The sequence below is a fragment of the Protopterus annectens genome, chromosome 15.part0, assembly GCF_019279795.1.
Source record: "Protopterus annectens isolate FY-2018-M chromosome 15.part0, PAN1.0, whole genome shotgun sequence".
Lineage (NCBI taxonomy): Eukaryota > Metazoa > Chordata > Ceratodontiformes > Protopteridae > Protopterus > Protopterus annectens.
Window position 1 is genome coordinate 124,295,771 of NC_056749.1, and position 19,124 is coordinate 124,314,894.

General features: G+C 43.6%; 1 protein-coding gene across 5 annotated transcripts in view; it reads left to right on the forward strand.

The window, feature by feature from the left end:
- Positions 1–19,124, forward strand: part of FAM199X (family with sequence similarity 199, X-linked) — a 605,277-nt gene that overhangs the window by 550,729 nt on the left and 35,424 nt on the right. The gene's annotated exons all lie outside the window — the stretch shown is intronic.

The following is a 19,124-nucleotide window of genomic DNA, read 5'->3' on the forward strand; positions in this document are numbered from 1 at the left end:
GCAGCAACAGCAGACCTACAGCATCTATCGTGGAAAACGGCCTTTCTACTGGCAATAACCTCAGCCAGGAGGGTTTCTGAACTTCAGGCCCTAATGGCAGTACAACCCTTCCTAATCTTCCACCAAGATAGAGTGTCCATGAGGACTAATCCTACATTTATGCCTAAGGTGGTATCCAGAGTGTCTTTAAACCAGGCAATCCACCTACCTACCTTCTTTCCCAACCCACAAAACAGAGGGGAAAGAATACTGCATACCTTGGATGTACATAGACAGCTACGCTACTACTTGGACAGAACAAAAAGTAGCAGAAAGACTGGCCAGCTTTTTGTAGCCTATGCAACAGGAAGGGAAGGAAAAGCTATTTCCAAACAGACAATCTCAAAATGGATAGGAAATTGCATACGATTCTGTTACTCCTTCCATGGAAAACCAATTCCACAGAACATAAGACCTCATTCTACAAGGGCAACAGCCACTACCACAGCCTTCTTACGAGGAGTGGCAACCAAAGACATTATTGAGGCGGCTACTTGGACCTCCGTGCATACATTTGCCAAGCATTATAATTTGCCTCTATATTCCAGATCCCGAGCAGGGTTTGCCACTGCTGTACTGCAAGGGATCCTAAACACACCATAATCTAGTTTTTCCTCCTCCCCTAGTTGGCTATGGTATTCTACCCAGTTGTTATGACTGCAGATGCATCCATGAAGGACATAGTACAGTTTTGTACGTACCATAAATGTAGATGTCCGAACTGGATAGCATCTGCAGTCAGGATTACCCTCCCTCCTTCCCCTCTGTGGTACTCCTAGGGTGTCTACCCTCCTAATAGCTAGCTGGTGGGGGGAGTCTTTTATGGTGTATTTGTTTGTATATATGTACATACATGCTTATTTTTGTGTTTACCTCTATCCTTTTGGAAACATTGGCATTTATCCAAATTTTAGCCTTCAAGAGGGCTACTGGCATCTGGGGCAAGAAACACTGAGGAAAATGGCGTCGGCTGATGCCTTTATACCCGAAGACCAACAGAGATGACGTCGGGCGAAGTGCGACATCAGCCGAATCCGGCCGACTGAAGGGCTGCCTGACGACAGGACAACCCAGTTGTTATGACTGCAGATGCTATCCAGTTCGGACATCTACATTTATGGTAGGTACAAAACTGTACTTTTCCCTTGGGACTAACCCCCTCCTTTATGCCCAAGGTGGTATCTAATGTGACTCTCAACCAGGCCATTCATCTGCCTACCTTCTTCCCTAACCCTCAAAAGAAGGGGGAAAGAATTCTGCACTCTCTATACATGCACAGGCAGCTCAGATACTACCTAGACCGTACTAAACCCTTCAGAAAAATGGACCAACGTCTTGTCAGTTTTGCCGTAAGGGGCAGAAGGGTAGCCCATTTCCAAGCAGACTTTCTACAAATGGATATCACACTGTATCCATTTCTGCTACAAATTTCATGGAAAACCTCCTCCTGAGTCTATTTGTACCCATTCCACTAGGGCAGCCTCCATTTCCACAGCATTCCTCAGAGGAGTTCCCACCAGGGACTTCTTGGAAGGTGCCACCTGGACCTTGGTCCATACCTTTACAAAGCATTACCACCTTCCTCTTTTCTCTAAGGCTAGGGCAGGGTTTGGCTCTGCAGTGCTGCAGGGCCTACTTACCCATGCCTAGGTCTATAACTAACCTTGCCACTCCTCTCTTCAGCTTTGGGAATCCTCCCAGAGGTGATGACTGCAACAGTGAAACATGAAGAACATAGTACAGTTGCGTACACTTATCATAAATGTAAATGTTTGAGTGTATTCACTGTTGCAGTCTTGTTTTCCCTCCCTCCTCCCCCCTTATATCCTCTTTCATTAGGGAGACATAAGCTTCTTGGGGTGGTTGTTAAACACCAAGACCGCTTGGCTGTATTTCCTGGTGCTCATGACTGGTTAGGGCAAGAAAATCTGATGTAATGGCATCAGCTGACTTGCTTTACAGCACTGATTACCTGATGTCAGTCTACAGGTGATAGCAACTGCCGCAGAAAAACAATGACTCTGTTATTCGGGCCGGCCAAGGGCTACCACAGCAGGGATAATCCACAGATGATGACTGCAACAGTGAATACACTCCAGATCTACATTTATCATAAGTGTACACTACTGTACTTTCTCAGCTGGTCCCTCCTGCATCAGAATGTCATATGCCCATACCTTCTGGTCCAGAGCCGCCAGTCTCCATGACAGCACAGCGAGCACCAAAAGTTCAAGTTACCCCTGCACAGGGCCCTTCTTCTTTGAAGTTCCTCAGAGATTCCCACTGAGGAACCACCCTGTAAGAAGACATGCAAGAGGAAGCACTTGGATTCCCAGGAGGAATCTGTCACCAAGGACATGGAACTTCGATGAAGGGGAAGATTCCCTCGGTCATCCCTGACGATGTCTCCTTTGGAGACATACTGGAGATCTTCAAACAGAAGGGTAACTGGCAGCCCTAAGACCTGACCTCAGAGGAGTCCACGTACTTGCAAGCTTTTGGTGCTACATCATCTACTTTCCTGGGTGACCCCACCCGCTGACTATCTTATTACGCTGATCACTCAGTGGGCCTGGAAGGACACTGACTTCATAGAGTTTATTCTCCAGAAAACAGACACAATTTTATCAGCTCCTGAGGACCGCAAATATCAGGCCAGGGGTTTAGCAGTAGATGCCATGGTGGTGGCGACTGCCACCAAGAAGGAACTCGTCAGTGAGAGTCTTGTCCATCCTCCTAACCAGGAGTCTGGGACGATGGACAGATTTGGAAAGCGGGTCTGCACTTCATCGACCTTCGCACTTATGTTTTTAAACTTCATGGCACATTTTACTAGACTCCAGAGAGATCTTATTAAGGAGTTATCAGATACTCTTGCGGGAGCGCAGTGTCTGACAACGTGCAGGATAAGGTCGCCTCTCAGCTGGCCACCCTGCAGTCTGTATTGAATTTGTATATGTGGCTCATTGCACATTCAGCTGAGGGTACGAGCAGAGCAGCGGGTTCAGGAGTTGACATAAGGCACCTATACTTGGATGTGCTTGTGTGAATTTGCTGAGCCCTTCAGGTCTTCCTTCATCAGTGCTGCTTTTGATGGATCATCTTTGTTTGGCCCCAAAGTAAAGGGCACACTAGCCAGGTGTGAGAAGGATGGAGAGATCTTGTCTGCTGTGGGAATTCGTTTTTCTGCTTCTCAGCGATCCTACTCCAGGAATCAGAGGAGTGGAAAGATGTGGTTAAAGAAGTCCCAATGGCCTTTCCAGGACACACGTGAAGATAGTTCCCCCTCAGGGCAGAGGGGAGGAAGGTCAAACAGAGATGCTGACCCCACTGCAGAGGTGGCCAGCAAAACCAGAGGTCTTGAGACTCCTCCTTTGGACAATGCTACCATCTCTTCTGAAAGGAGGCCTGATTGCTTACCTATGGAAGCAGTTGGGGGAAGACTTGTCACTGCACTCGACAGCTTGGCAACGAATAACCTCCGATACTTGGGTGCAGAGAATCTTTACCAAAGGCTGTGGTATCCCCTTCACCCTTTTCCTAAGATCATTGAGAAAAATCCCCAATGTTCCACCCATTCAGAGGGATCAAGCAACCATTGAGGTTCAAAAGCTCCTAGAAAGAAGAGTCATCCAAGTAGTCCCACCAGACCAGATAGGATCCGGATTTTACTCAAGGTTCTTTTTAATGCCAAAGAAGACAGGTGACTGGAGACCAATTTTGCACCTCAGCCTTCTGAACAAGTTTGTTGCAAACAAAATTCCGGATGGTCACTGTACAGTGTATTCTCCCCCTTTCTAGGGGAAAACGATTGGATGTGCTCTATAGACCTTCAGGACACGTATTACCACAGGGTTTCCCTTAGGAAGGTTTCTCCACTTTCAGCTAGGAGCCAGTCATTATCAGTTCAGAGCACTGGCCTTTGGCCTCACCACAGCCCCCAGAGTATTCACCAAATGCATGGGTGTTTCCTTACCTAGATGACTGTCTCCTAACCACCCCTACCAGGCATCTACTGCTTCAAGCTGCATACTTCATCATGCACTTATTCAATGTTTTGGGCATAACAGTCAACAAAAAAAAGTCACAACTGCCTCTAACTCTAAACCTAGAATTCATAGGAGTCTACTCTCCAGTTTCATGTGTAGCTACTCTACCTCTTCACAGGCTGCAAAAGATAGTCTCAAGTACAGCTCATGTTATCAAAAGATAGAGTGCCTGCTCTACTTGTCCTTCAAGCCTTAATATCTATGGCAGCAGCCATCACCTTCGTTCCCTTGGCGAAATTTCACATGAGAATACTTTAGTGGCTTCTGGCTTCCCAGTGATCCATTCTAACTCATCTGATCTTAGTAACAGGACATTGTTCTCCCTCAGCCCAATGTCCAGATTTGGGGGGGGGGGGGCATTATCTGGGAAGAACAATTCAAGGCACTTGGTTCCTGCAAGAGTCCAAATTGCGCATCATTGTCCTGGAAATGAGAGCAGTGCTGTTAGCGCTGCAAGACTTTCAGTCTGCTCTTCCTCCAGAGACAGTTGCTATCCAGTCAGACAGCATGTCAGTGGTGTGGTACCTCAACAAATGGAGTGGAACCAAATCCTACCCCCTTTGCCAGGAAGCTCTGAGTGTGGCAATGGGTAATATCTTCCAACTGCTTTCTTGTGACAACGCATATCCGAGGGAGCTTCAGCGTGATAGTGGACAAGCTGAGCAGATGCATTCTACTGCACCACGAGTGGTCTCTCAATCCCGAAGTGGTAAAGGAAATCTTTTGCCAATGGGGCCAGCCATGCCACAGTCTTTGTTTCCCTAATGAACAAGTGCAGCAGCTAATTTTGCCCTAATTTCCCCTCAGGGGGAGACCCCGAGAGATGCTGACCTTCTCGATTGGCCCTCAGGTCTGCTTTACGCCTTTCCCCCTATTCCCCTCATTCCACTGCTTCTAAAGAAAGCCCAGAGTTCGCAAAGCAAAATGATACTCATTGGCCCTTTCTGGCCCAGGCAAGCTTGGTTTCCCTTTCTGTGGCCTCACTTGACTCATCATCCGTGGATTCTAGACTCAGTCCCATACCTACTGTCTCACCCTCATGGACTAGTGCATCCAGATCTACGGAATGTCAAGCTCTTAGCTTCATTCATCCAATTCCGTTAGTCAGGCAGAGTAGCAGATCTTCCCCTGTACAAAAAAATCTTCTGGCTTCCCATAGACCTTCCACCAAGAGACACTATTCCAGTAAATGGAAATGATTTTCAATTTGGTCCTGTGAAAAAAATGTAGTCCCTTTTACGGCACCTGTAGGAAAGTGTTGGAATTTTGTCTTCTCTTTTTGACCAAGGAGCTTCTGCTTCCACCATTAGAGTTCAGTCAGCAGCCATTTCTAATTTTCACACTGGCTACGATGACCATTCTTTAATTTCCCATCACCTATGGAAGGTGCCTTACTTCTAAAACCTCCATTCAAAGATCTCATAACCCTGTGGGATCTACTGTTGGTTTTGCAATCCTTACTACTTTCTCCCTTTGAACAAACAGCTACTTGTCATCTCAGATTCCTTTCCTGGAAAACTCTCTTTCTAGAAGCCATCACTTCTGCCAGAAGTCTGTCTGAGATCCAAGTGTTATCTGAGAACCCCCAGTGTCTTATTTTTCACAAAGACAAGGTATTGAGGACTAACCCTTCCTTTCTTCCTAAGATGATCTCAGAATCCAATATTAACCAATCTACTGAGTTACCATTTTTCATCCCCAAGTTTTCCAGCAAAGGTGAATATTGCTTACACTTACTGGATGTCCATAGGCAGTTGCATTTTTTACCTTGACAGGACTAGAGAGCCCAGGAAATCAAATCAGTTATATATTTCCTTTTCTGGCCCAATGGCAGGGAAAAGCTGTCTCAAAAGTGACTTTGTCTAGATGGCTGAGAGATTGTGCTACCTTCATTTATGAACATAACTGAAAGTTATTTGCACCTGTACGAGTGCACTCTACCAGATCAATTGCCACATCAACTTTTTTCATCCAAAAGTCTCCATGGACAAAATATGCTCAGCTGCAACTTGGACTATGACTCATACCTTTATCACTCATTATAAATTGGATATGGTCTCCAGGGGAAGCGTATCCTTAGGTCCTGAGGAATATCCTTCCATAAGGCCACCCAGGAATTAAAGTAGCTGGGGACTCTGTCTCATTCGTCAAGAATGAACGAAGGTGGACATCAGATAAAGAAGTTATGTACTCAACATAACATTCCAGATGTGTTGTTGGTCTTCATTCATTCTTGACATACCACCCATCTTCCCCCTCCTGCAGATTTCCTGGGGGATCGAACACTTGTCTTGGGTTTTCCATAGGGTTTGATCTTGGACATTGCTTCTACTTGCCGTTTTTGTGTACGCTCTTGCTGTTGGTTACAAACTCGATCTGAGGCAATGGAGAGGGGCATTGTGGGTAGAGTCTTAACTCAAGAGAGTTTTTTTGGCTGACACAAGCTGTATAATGGCCACTCTGGTTCTGAGGATCGGAACAGAGTCCCATTCGTCAAGAATGAATGAAGATCGGCAACACAGATGGAACATTATGGTGAGTACATAACTTCTTTTTTGAATAGTTCCATTATAGCAAGCACCTTAACACACAGCCCTGGGATACAAGGCTGTTTTATCTTTATGGTCCACTTAGCAAGAATGCACATGAAAAAAGAGTCAGTGGTACTGATAATCTCCCATTAATTGGCATACACATTCTCTGGAAATGTTCAACTAGTGATATCTGCAGTCCAGAATAAATGTACCTGGTGGACAGAACAGTTATGCAAGAACAAGGGCTTTTGTATTGCCCAAGCCAAAGAAGGTTTTTTTTTTTTTTTTGTGGAGCTCAATCAAGAACCCTAAGGGTCCAGGTAAACTAGACTTGTTCACAGAGAAAGCCCTACATCATTTTGAAGGAGACATGTTTGTTTATGGAAATAGGCAAGTAGATATCCTTGTCCCCATTGCATACCAGTGATGCAGGCCTTAGATTTTTCCATTCAGGTGGATGTTGTGCTCAGAGTAGTGTACATCCATACAGAGCTGAATAGTTTTGCAGATGACTTCAGCAGAACTCTGTCAGGGAACCATGCTTGGAAGCTGAACAAGGAAGTGTTCAGGTCCCTGACTGAGAGATGGGTAGTTCCAGAGTTATAACTGTTCACTTCTCCAGCAAAAATATTCAGTGACATAACCTAGTCTGTATGCAAGTCTCCTCACAGCCCTTATTACAAGGCTGCTATAGAAGCTACACAAAGAAAAAACACTGATGTTTGTGGTAATGGCAAAGTGAGAACATTAGTTCTCTCTGGCACAGCTGGTGAAGGAGTCTGCATTTTTCCTGACGTAGAGATTAGACTTGTTTGTGCTGTAATCCATTACCCTGATCCATTTGAGCCTGTTAAGACTTAGGCTGGTAGCTTGGATGATTTGACACGTATTCGTCTCTGGCACCTTTTTTCTGTGGATGTACTGATAATTATGAACAAGCCAGGTAACAACATATAGAAGTGTTATTTGATGAAGTGAACAAAGTCTTCATCTGGTACTGGAAGAAGTAAGGACCTGATGTTTTTTGTAATTCACTGTTGCAGTAATGAAGCTTGAGATTCCTACTAGCTGAAGTTTTTTAACAGAACTTTCACCTTCCCCTCCAGGCCTAGTGGACTCCTCTAGCAAAGTCAAAGAATTGATGGTTCATATGGTCTTCAGCTGTCGCTGTCTTCAGATCTTTCTTGGCACAGTTCAGTGAGCATTTCCAGCGATAGTAGTCCATCAGGTCAACTTGAAGCCTGAATTTGTAGATATGTACTTTGTTGGTGGAATTGTTGTGTCTTTATATTACTGTTGTTGGCATACCTTGTATTGTAGATGCAAGGGTCTAAAGTTAGCAGCTTTAGGTGTTAATAAGTAAATGCTATAACTATAAAGGGACTTCCACAACTTGTGTATTTTTATCCTTGGCTAGGAGCATGATGTGCCCATTTCCTCCAGTGTGCCTTTTTCAAATAGAAGACCAACAAATAAAAGATGAAATCTCTGGAGTAGGATCTTTCTTCCAAAAGGCCGCATCTGGTCTGTCTGCCATTGCTTCTACAGATGTCCTCTGACAACTTCAGACAAAAAAGGTGGAGAAGCATCCAGCAAAAAAGTTGTTAGAAAGAACTGCTTTATAGCCTGATAGCTTCCTTAAGCTTGAGGCCATTAGCATAGCTAGGGTGGGGTGAAGGAAGTGTCTGGCAGGGGAGCAATTGTTTGAGTACAGTCACTCTTAATAATAGTGAAAGTGCATATTGGCTTTTAAATGCGAGTATTGCATTTGTGGTCTAAGCTAAGGACTGTAACACTCCATGTGTGGTCTAAACTGTAGCAACTGCTTGCAACAGTTTAAAAGAAACTACATTTTTTTCTTCTTTTTTCAAAACACATCTAAGGGCTCCATGAATGCTACAGTTTAAACTGATTTTTTTTTTTTTTTTTTTTTTATGTATAACTTAAGAGCTTTAGCTCTTTATATTCCTTGCGCATAATCTGTAACAACTGCTTGTTTCAAGTGTTTGCTGCAGTTTAGGGAAAGAGATGAGATTTAATTTTTTTGTTTGTATTACTCTTCTGCTGCTTTGGATTATGATGTTCATCGTGTTACACTGCTGTAGTCCTAACACTTTGGTTATCCTGCCGTCAGGCGGTCCCGCAGTCGGCCAGAGTTCCAAAGTCTTGGTCCGGCATCGGTTGCTGTCGCTTCTTCCCTGACAGTGCGCCAGGGCTATATAAGATGCATCCAATGCCATTTTCTTCAGTCTTTCTTGCCGCGCGGTGCCCGAAGCAGAAGCAGTTCGCAAGTGCCGGTCGGCCGACTCCTGAGATTTTCTAAGTTGAATTTCAGATCCGAAGTCTTCAATAAAACTAAGTACCCCATTGGGGAAACTTTTTTCTTGCCTCAGACCCATGTCAGAAAATGTAATAATTGTATTTCTTGTTGGAAGCAAATACCTCATAAGGACTTCCACCTTTACTGTATTCCATGCCTAGGCCCTGATCACGACGTCACTAGTTGTCGGTTTTGTGCTAGATTTAACAAACGCACTATAAAAAGACATTTTGATTTTGCTTTGCACTACTTTGGCCGAAGGTTCAATTATACTATGCCGTCGGATCAACCGACGACTGCAATTCCTAAAAAACGCAAAGACAAGGATAAAGACAGGCATCCGAGGTCCAAAACCAACGACGAAACCTCTTCTAGGCCAGTCGCCGGTTCTCAGTGAGGCGCTTTCGCAGCCCCTGACACCCACTACCTCACAGCCACAGGCCACCTCCGACTCCCACGTGGAGACAACTAGGCCTCTGGAAACTCAAGGTATTGGGCCTACAGAAACTAATCCCTCAGATGGGTCCGGAGCCGCTGAGCAGGCATTGGTTTCTGAGGGTGTTTTCAGACCTTCACAACTTACCATTAAAGCAACAGCCAAGACAAAAGTACCATTAAAGACAAAGAAGCAAGTACAGCATTCTCCTGGACAGTCCTCCATGCCTAAGAAACAGATGCTTAAAATGGCAGAGGACCTCATTACTCTAATCAGGGGTTCTCATCCCCCTCCTGAAAAAAGGCCTAGGCAGGATACGGACTATGATTCCTCTGATCAGGTTTCCAATTCCTCAGATTCCTCTTCAGACCAGGGATACTCTCTACCCCCCTATGAGGACTCTGATGCTGAAGAATCTATCCCTTCAGCCTCTCCTCTGGAGGATTATTCTTTTGGGGAAACTTTACATACCATGAGGGAGCATTTCCATTCTGAAAGTCAGGATTATTCAGAATCCAAGAAAAGGCTCAAGGATTTCCTTTTATTGCCTCAGCACAGGCCTCTGGCTATTCCGCCTGTGCTAGATATTGTGGATGATGTGTTCTCTGAATCCAGCTTATCTCCAGATTCTTTGCCCCATGCACCAGCCAAGCCCGATAAATATTATAGAGTCCCTGACTCTCACAAGTTTCTTTACAAAAACTCTTCCGCTGATCCAGAAACTATTTCCCAGGGTCCAAAAGGGGTTAAGGCTTCCATTGCAAAAAATCCAGTACCCTCTGACAGAGATTCCAGAGCTTTGGATAGATGGGGGAAGAAAGTTTACACTTTGCAACTTTAGCAGTAAGGGCTTTAAATTGCCAGTTTCACATGCTTAAGTGCCAACAATATTTAATGGCTCAGTTAAAACAGAAAATGTTTGCAAGATCAGAAGCTCCTGACTTTAAAGAAATGCAGGATTTATTGCCTGCAGTTGAACAGGTGAGGAAACATACTCTGCAATGTGGTCTTGATTCTTTAGAGGCCTCTTGTAGAGCCGCAGTTACAGGTTCTGTGATTCGAAGACATGCTTGGTTAAAAGAACAGAGTTTACCTGATCATGTCAAGGCAAAATTATTGGATGCTCCTTTACAGCATGATACCTTGTTTGGTGTTCAGGCAGAAGAGGTGTTAAAGAAAATGGAGGATAAGGCTAAATCTATGCAAAAAGTCCAGGATTTCTTACAGGTACAGCCACCTCGATTTAGCAGAAATTGGCACCCAAAGAATTGGTCCTTTCCAGTGTCAGACAGGCCACAGAGAGGCAGATACAGACGCCCAAGAGGCAGATCACAACCCCAAGGTTCTAACAGACAGTGGGGCACCTCAACCCCAAAAGGAGGTGAGGACAGGTCTCAACCTTACAGGAAACAGTCCCAATGACTTCCCCTTTCGTATGCCAAGCGCTTCCCTTTTGGCAGCCCCCTTAGGGGGGGAAACTAGCACTTTTTTCTCAAAACTGGCAAACAACCACCCAAGACAAATGGGTTCTGAATATTGTGTCTCAAGGTTACAGGTTCCACTTTCATACTTTACCAAGGCTAAAAGGAATGCCATACCTGCCACAGAATCAATGGGCAGAGGCACAAAAACAAATTACAGCCCTCATGGCCATGAGAGTTATTCAAAAAGTACCACAACAGGAGCAAGGACAAGGATTTTACTCAAGACTCTTCCTGGTCCCCAGAAAGGACAAGGCCTAGAGGCCCAAACTAGACCTTTCAATTCTAAATACTTACTGGATATTCTGAAATTCAAAATGTTGACATTACAGCTGGGCAAGAAGGCTTGGCTTGTTACTCTGGACCTCAAAGAGTCATACCTGCATGTCCCTATCAGACAAAGTTGCAGAAGATACCTCAGATTCAAAGCTGGTACAATGCACTACCAATTCTCTGCACTGCCCTTTGGCTTATCTACTGCGCCCAGGGTCTTTACAAAGTGCCTGGCACCAGTAATTGTGTTTTGCAGGCAAAAGGGAATTCAAATATATCCATACCTGGACGACTGCCTTATTCAAGCAGAGACAAAGGACATTCTTCTACAGCATCTGACGTTTGTGAAAAGGTTGCTAATTTTTCTAGGGTACACAGTAAACGAAAAGAAGTCAAAACTAGTCCCCTCACAACAGATTACGTTCCTGGGTGCCAGCTTAAATACAACGGCCCAGATGGCTTATCTCACGCCAGACAAACAAATTCAGTTAACTCAATATTTTCAATTACTGGCAAAAACAGGCCCTGGGATTCATGGCATCCTGCATACTACTAATACCATATGCCAGACTGCATATGATGAAATTACAGTGGTACCTAAAAAGAGTTTGGACTCAACACTCTTACAGTTTAGAAGCAGTAATACCAATGATTCCCTGCCTACAACAGGAGTTTCGATGGTGGGCACAGGCATGTCATCTAAACAAGGGTCAGCCTTTTACCCTACCCACTGCCAGGCAGACTCTAACAACAGATGCTTCGGATTACGCCTGGGGAGCACACATGGCAGGAAAATGCATTCAGGGCAAGTGGACCACAGACCAGATGCATCTTCACATCAATCAAAAAGAGATGTTGGCTGTTCAGAATGCCCTAACAGCTTTCAAGGACCTTCTGCATCCAGGACAATTATTATTAAAGACAGACAACACCACAGTAATGTGGTACATAAACAAGCAAGGGGGCACTCATTCTTATTCTCTATGCAGGCAAGCCATGACCTTGTGGAACACAGCTCTAACGTATCAAGTTCATCTGCAAGCACAATTCCTGCCAGGAAAGAAAAATTCTCTGGCACATGATCTAAGCAGAAATATCATGGACCCCCACGAATGGAAATTGAATCCACAAATCTCCAGCATAGTAACGCAAAAATGGGGATGCCCAGACATAGATCTTTTTGCTTCCCCACTGAATTGCCAACTACAAAAATTCTGCACAAGGACTTATCACACACAAGCATGGAAAGTGGATGCTCTCTCGTTCAGCTGGAAACGCCGAAATGTTTATGCCTTCCCACCACTGCCTCTCCTTTCAAAGGTACTCCAAAAAGCCAGACAAGAAAAAACACAGATTATCCTGATTGCTCCAGACTTGGCCACGCCAGCACTGGTACCCAATCTTAAAGAACTTGGCTCAAGGCCCATCATGGATTTTGCCTCAAATTCCACACCTTCTGACTCAACAAAACAATCAGATCCTGCACGGTCAGCTCAAAACCCTAAACCTGGCTGCATGGCAGATTCATTAGTCAAACAGGCAACACCTTTCTCTAAAGCTGTTATAGATGTCATTTTGGAGGCCAGGAGGCCTAGCAGCAGGAAATCTTACTCAGAAAAATGGAAGAGATTCTGCACCTGGAACCAGGCTCAAAGCCTTAACCCTCTTGTCCCAAACATTCCTTAGATTTTACAATACTTAACTGAGATGCTGGACAAAAGGCCTTTCCTTCTCATCAATTAACATCCACGCTTTTGCCATTTCAGCACATTACAACACGGATCCTCCTTTATTCTCTCATCCCTTGCTAAAGCAGCACCTCAGAGGGGCTAAAAACATAAGACCGCCCCGGAGAGCACCAACACCAACTTGAGACCTCAATTTAGTTTTGGAAAAACTGACCCTGCCACCTTTTGAGCCAGCCAATACAGCTGATCTAAAATTTTTATCATGGAAAACAGCTCTGCTTCTGGCAGTAACTTCAGCACGCAGAGTCTCAGAGCTACAGGCATTAATGGCAGTGGAACCTTTTATAATTTTTCATCAGGACAGGGTTTCTTTAAGGACAAACCCTACCTTTATGCCAAAGGTGGTATCTAGTGTGGCTCTTAACCAAACCATCCATTTGCCAACTTTTTATCCAAACCCCCAGAATAAAGGGGAGAAACTTCTGCACTCTTTGGACATACACAGGCAGCTACGCTTCTACTTGGACAAAACAAAAGCTTTCAGGAAAACTGAGCAACAGTTTGTAGCATATGCTGCAGGGTCACAGGGCAAGGCTATCACAAAGCAGACTATATCCAAATGGATAGGACACTGTATTCATTACTGCTACACACAGCATGGAAAATCAGTCCCTAATAACATTAGGCCACATTCCACCAGGGCAACAGTCACTTCAACAGCCTTCCTCAGAGGAGTACCTACTAAGGAAATTTTGGAGGCTGCAACTTGGAGTTCAGTGCACACCTTTACCAAGCATTACCACTTGCCTCTTTACTCTAAATCCAGGCCAGGATTTGCCACTGCAGTTCTGCAGGGGCTCATAGCCAATCCTAACTCTTTATAGACCAGCCACCCAACCTTAGCTTTGGGATTCTACCCATGTGTAATGACTGCAGCAGTGTAACACGATGAACATAGTACAGTTTTGTACCTACCATAAATGTAGATGTTCGAGTGTTCACACTGCTGCAGTCCAGGTTACTCTCCCTCCATCCCCTCTGAACTAGCTGGACCTATCTATGCCTTTCTTTCCTATACAACCTTTGTGGTGTATTTGCTTGTATCTGAAGGTATTGTTTTTATTTTATATGTATATTTTTTAGTAGCAATATGTATTGCCTACCTACTTGGGGGCACCTGACATCTAGGGCAAGAAAAACTGAAGAAAATGGCGTCGGATGCATCTTATATACCCCTGGCGCACTGACGTCAGGGAAGAAGCGGCAGCAACTGACGCCAGACCAAGACTTTGGAACTCTGGCTGACTGCGGGACCACCTGACGGCAGGATAACCAAAGTGTAATGACTGCAGCAGTGTGAGAACTCAAACATCTACATTTATGGTAAGTACAAAACTGTACTTTTCTGCTTGTCTCTTAAAGATTATACCAGACCTAGTCCATAGTTTCCTACAAAGGTAATATTTTTGTTAGTTTGAATAAAATATATTGCATCTCTAGAGAATTAAATAGTTTTGTTCCTTCTTGAAAAAGCAGTTTGTGGTCTGGCAGGAAAAAGGAGATATATATTTTCAATCTGTTTAACCTTTTAAAGGAGACATTGTTTCATTTTTCTGTAATTCGCTGAAATAGTCACCCTATTTAGGAGATGAATTGCCCATCACAGTTAGTAATGTCCCTGTCAATGTTTGATATACATTTGACAATGATAGATATCTCAGGAGTTGCCTTTATTTTATTTGCATTGCATAAATACCAGTGGGCTATGTTGAATCCATGTAGTACGAAAGCTGACCATATTGTCACCTTCTGTCTGTGGCACTGTATATTCTCTCAGATTTCTTGTTGTGTCTTTCGGCTTTTCCTGGTTAGGGGTCGCCACAGCGGAACTCCGGTCCGCTAATGATTGGCAGTTGATTTTTACGTGCCGAGTTGCCAGCCCTGACACACAACCTTCAACAAAGGTACGCCCATTCACGCACGTCTCCACGCAGAAGACGCTCTAGCTGAGAATCGAACCGGACAGCGTCTTACTGTGAGGCGACAACCCTACCGCAGCACCACCACTGCGGTTATTCTCTCATATTTCTACTACATCTGTTTTCTCAAGTAACCGGGTATTTTGTTTAATAAGGAGTTCAAGTTTGAGATTCTTCTTCAGAGTCTTCCATCAAAATCATTTACAGTTTCTTTGATAGCACTATTCTGAAGTTGTTTCTTTGTGTTGTTTTCCTGAGATTGAGATTTGATATGACTCATTTTGTATTAAAATTTACTGATTTGGCTGAGCTGATGGGAAAGCTTATTTATCTTATTGTCTAAAAAAATTATGTAGAAGTGAAGTATATCTGTTAAACTAACAATTTCTTATTCAGATGTGACACAACAGGAATTTTAGATTAAGAAATCCTGTCAAAATTCTTAATGTCAGAAAAGCTCCTCACTAATGCTTCTAAAGTTTTGTCATCTTGCTTCAGAATCTGAACCCGAGTCTCTATGTTGATAGGGGGAAGGGGAGTCCACTGGGTCTGGAGAGGAAGGTGTGAAATCTTTGGTATTCAGGACTGCTGACCAGGATCCTAAGATGTAGGTCATTGCTACAAAAGTAATACTAATTTGTTACTATTGAAGGTAAAAAGTAAAATGATTTATACTGTTTAAGGTCCCACATTAATGCTCAAACATAAATCACAAGAAAAACAAAGTAGGTAATTTCAAAGACACTGATTTATTGTTCCATCTCTCAAAAAAATTAAATTTCTGTTTTCATTATATGAAATTTGGGAATTATACTTGTAATTTGTAAGTGTAATTTTCATTCATTATTGTGATTTTAATGTTTTCTAGTGTGTGCCTTTCCTTAACTATGCAAAATTAAAATAGGTTATTTGTAGAGAGCACTGAATAAAACAAGATGACAGTGTTAAGAAGCAGTACAGTTTGTATTGTATGAGTGGTATGCCCCAAAATGCCAACTTCTGTGAAGTTCTTGTGTCTTATTGGTACTTGGACAGTTCAAGTTTGGGCTATACCTTTATTACACACAGAAAAAAAAAAAGATCAGTGCTCTAAATATTTCATAAATTTGCATGAACATCTAGATGTAGGCTGTATTGGGGGTTCACGGTTTTTAACTGAGGGTGTGAAGGGAATTTTTCAAACTTTCCTCTGTGGTACTATATCTGATTTCTTTCCATAGTTGGTACATCTGTGCATCTGCTTAATGTGTTTTGCATTTTAGTTATAGCCTTGTATCTGAGTGGAGTAGAATTTTCTGGAATTTTGTACTGATTACAAGGTCATCTCAAAGTTTAGATATCTCACCCCCGCCCCCCGTTCAGATGTAGTTGGAAGCCAGGAGGGATGTACAGTGGAATGCTACAGGGTTCCTACTGTTAGAGATGGAGCAGTATAGGATTATGGTAGCTCTTGCCATTTACATCTCATGCCATTCTTTGAAGAGGTAACAGTGGCATTTAATGAAGAACTGACTCTTGACATTGTGACGGCATAGAGCACTATTCCACAAAAGGAAACAGTTGACTAAAATCATCAGATGTTTGAGTGATCCCATGGCCCAGAGGGATAAAGCCCTTTCTGTGACAAAAGCAAACTGTGTTTGATAAACAGTATATACACTGGAGGAGCTGTGCAAGTGTGGGGGGTGATAGTGAGCATCCAATGTTGCTCACCCATCCTAGAGGGAGGGAGGCACTGCATTATATAGTAGTGTTTACAGCTTGTCAAGCTGAGTGCCGCAAGCAAGTACGGTAGCTCACATGCAGTAGTAATACAAGAGCATAAAAGTGTTACTTTTGGGAGAGGTATGGGGCTTAGAATGCATTTGGGACTATATCAAATAATGAAATGACTACATTGTGGAACGTCATCTCATTGACAGTGCAGGCAGTCAAACCCCCACACCCCCTTGCTAATTATATATGCCAACTCTAAGATCGCACTAAAGTGAGGAAAGGGGCAAATTTCCCAATCTCTACCTTAAGAGATCAGTCAGAAAGGTTTGAAGGCTTGTATCGTCAACGAAATGATACGTTCGACAATGTGGCCGTTGGATTATGTGACATAAACCTAGACTGCATCACCTGGCAACAATGTGACACAACAATAACAACATCCTGTGTGTCCTCACTGGCTCCAGACATTGGGTTGTGTTGAGCATGGTGAAGGCTGAGATGGGTCTAGTAGACCCTGTGAACGAGGGGGATTAGCTGGTGACAGCTGATGGTCAGCTGTGGGGAGAGGGAAGAAGAAAAAAATTAAATGTCAATATAGGCATAAATTAGTGGAATAGGTAATCTAGAGAGTGCAACACATCAGAGTTGGTGGACGGTACTTGTCTGTCTGACGTGAGGCGATTACCAGTGGTGTCCCACAGGGCAGTGTTCTTTATTCAACTGTTTCTATGAATGTAACCAAATACACTGATTTTATAAATTTAGAAATGTATTTACTGCGTAAAAGATGCTGAAGTACTCAAAACAGTCTTCTGAAAACCCATATCTGGTGCAGTAGTATTTTAATAACCTTATCGTTGTCATCAAATGTGGCATCAGGAGACTTATTTTCCAGATGTAAGTTTTCCTGTATTGGTGGCAACCGTCAGCAGTCCTGGCATAGACCTTTACACCTGTGAGTTCCCCTGATACAACAGTCTGTTGAATGGAGATTAGAGCAAATCTGACAAGAACAGTCCACCCAGGCAGCCATAGAGGTTAGTTGTTCTTCGTGTTTCACTGTTGCAGTCATCACATTTGGGTTATCCCTGCCAGGGTAGCCCTCGACCGGCCCGAATACCAGAGGCTTAGTATTTCTGTGTCAGTTGCTGTCGCTTCAGGACTGACATCAGGTCGTCAGTAGTGTAAAGTAAGGCAGCCGACACCATTACATCAGTCTTTCTTGCCAAGGAGCCTGAAGCAGAAGCAGTTCGCACAAGTGCCAGTCGGCCGCTACCTGAGTTTCATCATCCAAATTAAAGCTGAAGTCTTCTAAAGCTAAGTACCTCATTGGGGATCCTTTTTTCTTGCTCTAACCGATGTCAGAAAAAGTTTACAATTGTCTCGCCTGTGGAAAGCAAATACCACACCGAGACTTTCATTCTTACTGCGTCACTTGCTTAGGCCCAGACCACGACGTCCCTTGCTGTCGCTTTTGTGCTTTGTTCAACACCAGACCTATATGTCGTCAGGCCCTTATTGTAGCTAGATGTTTTCGCAGTCAGTCCTCGAATTCAGATATGGCTTTGGTAAGCCATCCGACAGCAGATCTTTTGAAAAAACGTAAGGGTAAAGACAGAGACTGCACAGTTCCAAACTTACCGATGATGCTTCCGTTAACTCAACCCCGACTACCGTCTCATGGCACCTCTGTGGTTACACCCAAGAGCGCTGTGAGACTATAGTAACTTCATGCTGTTCCACCAGTGTGCCTTCTCCCAGCACACACAACTTTGCAGTCAGATTGTAACTCCAGTGTTGAAAAATTAAGCTGAAAAAAGTAACCGAACGTTGTCACTTATCTTGCCAGCTTAAATTTCAGCATGGAATTACATGGTGTTCATATTTGATTTTTCTGGGAAAATCGGCTTGCAATTCACTGTGTACTTTCCTCTGCATAGCAAGCCGATTTTCTATGCATATCATCAAGCAAGTGGTGGTGTCCAATGACCGTCTTACAAGGCAAGCCATGACTTTAACACCTCCACCCCCTGCCCTAAAAATCCTTTGTTCTGTGCAAATAAATAGGGGATCCAACAGTAAAAATTCCCTTTCTTTTTTGCCATTTGTAGAATTTACTGCTGGCTCCCTCTATCCTGCTGCTAACTTCATGACCAGAGATCTTTCTGAGTCTCTTGCTACACACCGTTTCCCCTCCGACCAGTTTAAGGTAAGACGGTGCCTTGTTTTACTCAGTTACTCACATGAAATGTTGCCACCGTAAAAGCTGTTACTATACCGATCGTTTTTTTCAGTTAATTATTTTTAAATTGTATATGCCTTTCCACCTATCTGTTGTAGGCTGATGTCCTTTAGAAGTACTGGCCCACCCCAACAATCAACATAATTTCCGATTCCTGTGTCATCTCGGTAGCACAGCAGTTACTTTACTTTATTCAGGATGTAAGGAATCTTAGTTTTCAATGTAAGCGAAGTTACATGATTTCCTGTAGCTCATAAGCCAAGTCTCAAACTACCTCACAAAACTCTGTAGATCACAGAAAATAGGGACATCCTTTTTATAATCAATGTAGATTAATGCTTTTGTAAATCGTTTTCTTTTGGCTATG